The sequence below is a fragment of the Cupressus sempervirens genome, chromosome 9 (genome assembly GCF_028749045.1).
Source record: "Cupressus sempervirens isolate cs-2001-9-10 chromosome 9, ASM2874904v1, whole genome shotgun sequence".
NCBI lineage: Eukaryota > Viridiplantae > Streptophyta > Pinopsida > Cupressales > Cupressaceae > Cupressus > Cupressus sempervirens.
In genome coordinates this window covers 831,394,015-831,399,841 of record NC_143126.1, presented here as the reverse complement: position 1 = coordinate 831,399,841, position 5,827 = coordinate 831,394,015, and positions in this window count along the sequence as shown.

The following is a 5,827-nucleotide window of genomic DNA, read 5'->3' as shown; positions in this document are numbered from 1 at the left end:
AAGCACCTGTATCAACTGGTACCAAATTCCTCAAAACCTTGTTCATGGTCTACTTTCTAACCTTGTTTAAGATCATCATCCACCCCTTCCATCTCAACTCCCTATTTCTCTATCTTAGCCTCAAGATGTTTTCTTTTTTGGCCCCTACAAATATTAGTAGAGTCCTCTTTGCTTCTTGGAATTTTGATAGTGATGGTATTCTTTCCCTTTTTTCTCTCCATGCCATCCCCTCCCCTAATCTCCTGATTACATTTAGCACTATCCTCCCCTATGTCCATGCCTTATACTCTTTCATTATAGTCCCTATCAGAGGAGGAATCTAGGTTGTGCTTCGGATGAGGGGTAGTAATCCTTTTATTGTCCCATCTAATGGTTTGTTTCCTAGAGCCTTCCTTTGGAGAATCATCATTCTTTGAATTACTGTGCATATCAAGGCTATCTTCAATGTCTGAAGGAAAATAGTTCTCTTCCAACTCTTCAAAGTCCACTCTACCCTTCTTACCCTCCTTTTAAACTTAATTTGTTTCCCCATTATCCTAGCTTTAAAGAACTCATAAATTAATAGTAGTAGCCCCTCACAGAGTGCCAGATTCATAGTATGCTTCTTCTAATATTAATTGATATTTTCATTCATAGGAGAATAAAGATAAAAGGGGATAGATATTTTTTCCCCATACCTAAAGTGATTGAGTATCACGAAATGGTAGGTGCATAGTCGATCAAATCTAGTATCCAAGATGATGTATTTGATGGTAGCCCATAAAAAAAGCCTCCATAGTAGCTTGATAGAGCTTGGGAGATAATGGGTTCCTCTCTTTGTAAGCACTTTTTTCTCCTCTTGATCCTTAGTGAATTCCACCATCGCATTCCTCAAAATTTTCCAGTCTCTATAGAATTTATTTCCTAGGATCGGAATGCCAATGACCACATAGATGACATCTTCAGTCACCATAAACTCCACCCCGTCAATAGTCACAATACCTTCATTCTAGCTTTTAACCATAGCCTTGGTAACTGACGGTTTCCAACCATGGAGCCTATCGATGAAGGTTTTCCCCTTTTTAAGTATATCCCAAACCTTGGACCACCCACTCCATTTCTTGGTTTCATCTTCATCTTCTTGGGATAAAATGTTACATTAAGAGAGATGATGAAATTGGTAAGTTTGATCCAAGAAGTGATGAAGGTATGTTTCTTGGTTATTCATTGAAAAGAAAGGCTCATAGATGTTTCAACTATAGAACTAGGATAATAGTTGAGTGCACAAATGTAAGGATTGATGAAAAGTTTGGAACTAAAGGAAAGATGGTAGATTATAATTCAAATGGAGAAGAAGATAATAATAGAATTGTTAGATAGAATGTTGAAGTTTTCTTTGAGACTAACAATGATTTGCAGAATGATGTGATAACTATTGAGAAAAGAGGAGAGTAGAGATCTAAACCAAGAGAAGAGCTTAAAATTGAAATGTCAACTCCTACCTTTAATAGGAATTTGAAAAGGAATCACCCTCCTAAGTAGATAAGTTGAAGAAAAGACAAAGATGTGATGACAAGGAACAAAATAAATGAGGAGATATGTCTGATATCTCAAGTTGAACATAAGAGCACAGATGAAGTAGTTAAAGATGATCATTGGATCCAAGTAGTGAAGGAAGAATTTGATCAAATAGTGAAGAATGATACATGGGAGTTAGTTCCTAGACCTAAAGACAAGAATGTGATAGGAACCAAATAGGTATTCAGAAACAAGATTAATATGTATGATAAAGTTGTGAGGAACAAGGCTAGAATTGTATGCAAGGGATATTCACAACAAGAAGGCATAGACTAAATAGAGATATATACACCTATAGCTAGAATGGAAGCAATAAGGATGTCCTTGGCTTATGCACTGAATAAGAAGTTCAAGGTTTATCAGATGGATGTTAAACCAACCTTTCTAAATAGAGAAATTGAAGAAGAGGTATATATGGAGAAGCCTGAAGGTTTTCCTTTATCTGAAGACAAAGACCTGGTATGTAAATTAAAGAAAGCTATATATTATCTAAAGTAAGCACCTAGAACTTGGTATGCAAGGTTGGATAGTTATTTGGAAAAGCTTGGATTTTCTAAAGGTACGAAAGATAGTAACTTGTATATGAAAGAAGTTGAAGATGTTTTGATGATTATTTTAATATTTGTTGATGACATTATGATGAAGCAAGTGATAATTTTTCTAAAGACATGAAGAATGAGTTTGAAATGAGCATGATAGGAGAAATGAAGTTTTTCCTAGGATTGCAAATTGTACAAAATAGTGATGGTATTTTCATTTCACAAGATAAGTACTTGAAAGATTTGTTGAAAAGGTTTGGTTTGAAAAGTTGTAAACCTATTGGTACACCTATGATAATTGATCACAAGTTATCCAACAAAGATGAGACACCTACGGTAGAGAAAAAATTAGTACATATCAATGATTGGATGTTTGCAGTATCTCATTCACACCAGACTAGATATAGTAAATGCAGTTGGGGTTATAGCTAGATTTCAAGTTGATCCCAACGAATGTCATTTTGAAACAGTGAAGAGAATATTTAGATATTTGAAAGGGACATCTGATTATGGCATTTGGTATGATAGATCGAATGATTTTACTCTATGTGCATATACTGATGTGGGTTAGGCAAGCATTATGGATGACAAAAAGAGCTCCAATGATGGAGCATTCTTTCTTGGAGGAAGATTGGTTTCTTGGTTAAGTAAGAGTGAATATTGTATTTCAGAAAGTACCACTAAGGTAGATTATGTTGCAACAACAAATAATTGTAATAAAGTTATGTGGATGAAGAAGATGTTGAACGATATCATAATTGAGTTTGAAGAACTTGTTATTATTTTATGTGATAAGACAATTACAATGAGTATGTCTAAGAATCCTATATTACATTCTAAGACTAAGTATATATCTATTAAGTATCATGTGTTGACAAAGAAAGGGAATTAGATTGGAGTATGTGAGTACTAAAGATCAGATTACAGATATCTTTATAAAGCCTTTGCCTAAAGATACATTTCAGTACTTGAGAGGTATGCTTGGGGTTATGCCCCTACCTACTTCTGAGTAGATGATGCAAAGAGTGCATCAATCTAGTGGTATATAGAACTATTGTTATCTTGGACTGAATGTCAATGCTTCCCATATGGAGGAGTATCTGTGATGATCTGAGTCATTGAGGACTCTTGGTATTTGGAATTGAATAGTATCTTTGGACACTTGAGCTGGTTGATGACTTGGTGCAACATATTAGCAATTTCTATTTAACATTTTTTATGTTGTAACATTGAGGTTGAGGTCTTTGACAATGATGTCAATGAGGGAGAATATGCATGAAAAAAATCTCCTAAGGTATGGGGGAGATATATCTTTTTAGAGATATTTAGAAAGATTCATGAAAGGAAGTAGGAATATGCGACTGATGTATTGTGAATTATTTAGTGTGAAGTAAACAATTGATGTCTAAGGAGTATGCACCTATGTGCATCAATTGTGTTTGAGATTATTTTTAGCATGTGAAAAGTTGATGTTGGTCCTAAAATTCAAAGGATTTTAAACATTCTTGATGAAGAGGATTTGAGAAGATGAGAGCAGCTACAACAATAGAGTGTTATTTTGTATTCTTGTAACTTAGATTTTTTTCATCTATGTTTCTATCAATGCCAAAGGGGGAGATTGTTAGCATGAATGCTGATGACACTACTTTGGGGGAGTATCCTGAGCATTGGAGAATATTGATGTGTTGCATTCAGGACTATGTTGGTCATTGATGTCAACATAGCACAATTTCTATAAAGACTGGTTGAGTAGAAGATATAGATCTTGATGGCACAGATAATGGTTTGATTACCTAGTGATGCATAGTTATGGACATGTTTAGAACAATTTCCTAATGACATTGTCAAGTGCATAATTTCTGAGTCAAAGATGTATGGAAGATGTACCTAATTTACAGAGAGAAGTTCATAGATAGAGTATTCTAAAAGCAGTTCTTGATGTTTTTTGGCTATCATGAATTTGAGATGTCATGAAGAGATACATAGTTAGATAGTGACAAAGGATAGTCAGCTAATGACATTGATGAGTGCAATAGCCCTAGTATTGCATGTGTGAAGTTTCGTATAGACAGTGAGCTAATAGTGCTATTGTAATTGTAATTAATTAATTATCTTAATGTAATTAATTGGGAAAGCCTCAAGGCTGACTGAAGGAATTAATGAAGATATGGTATAAAGGAAGATGTATTCCTTGATTGTAAGTATGGAATTCAAGTATCATGATCATGGTTGAAGTGCAAAGTGTGAAAAGGAGTAGAGTTCTTATTGAATGTGAGTAAGCAATCCAAGGGATTATTAGATGCATGATTTTTTATTTGGTTACAAGATCAAAAGGAGCAAAGGTTTGATTGATAGGATAGTGAAAGAGGAAGGAAAAATACAATACTATTCTCTTATTCTAAAAGGAATAATATAGTGATCATTTGGATAGTGGGTTCATTGGTCTTTCTCTTGAAGTTGTTTGGGTAGTGGGTCTAATTGTCTTCCACAACTCCTAACAAGATTGGCACAACTCCTAACAAGGTTTGAATCTCCTAACAAGGATTCAAAGTCTCCTAATAGGGACTCATATGTACTGAATGTATTCATAGACTCCTAATAGGGTCCATCCTCTAACAAGGAATATTTATATTAGTACATCATCTTGTGGGTACCATCCCCACTAGGGTTTTCCCTCTAATCAATGGCTTCCCTTGTTAACATATTTGGAGTTATTGTGTATGATAATGTTGTTATGGTTTTAGTTTATATTAATTATATTGTTAAGGTTTTTTAAGGTTGATATTTGTGATAATAGTTGGATAACTGATTCACCCCCCTCTTAGTTATATCATTGGATGATATATTCTAACACATGTGGTAGGAGCAGCGAGGTGGTGCAGATGATATTGCACAAAAAATCAAGGTGCTAATGTGGATCAAGGTGCCACACGTCGCTACATCACTATGTTGTGATGTTGTGAAAAGATGCTAAATGGAAAAGAGACAAAGTAACAAGCCACCTAATGGTGATAGATCTTAGAATAGATGCACTAGATTGTGCTACATGCTGGAGATCTAAAACTATCACTTAGTCAGGATGGAAAGTTACATGTGAGTTAACCATAGTGAGATAGTGACCTTTTCAGAGGCTGCCACATGGTAGCTAGCCCATTTAGATGTGGCATTTTGGGAGAAAATAAGGAGCTGCTAGATGGTTCCTAGGTGGCCAAGTTGTCCAATAAAAGTTAACATGGCTATGACTATACAGGGACAAGCCAATGGGGTATTGCCATGTGTGAAGGTGGGCCAACTCAGGTTTGACCCAGATTCAAAATCGAGGAAACTTGAAATGTCTAAAAGATCAATTTTAAAATAATTTTGCCTCCTTAAATGTTTAACCCCTTTTAAAAATGAAGCTAATTTGATTTGTAATGTTTTTACTTCATGTTTTAAATGAAATATTTGAACAATCAAGGTTTGTAAATTAGTTTGCATCCTGCATCTTCTTTTGAACACCTTGGGCATGTCCTTGAGGTCAATATAGGCTTATCATATATTGACAAAAAGCCCTTAGAGTCTACTTTCTATATTTTCCATTAGTCTCTACACAAGTACTAGTGGGTGATAATTTTATATATAATTTTTTTCATGGTACTTCTTATGCAACTATATTATGATATCGGTAGTTTAGAATTAGTTTTCGATAAAACGGTGGAATGTTAATGCCAAAAATTTGGAGAAGGTCTTAG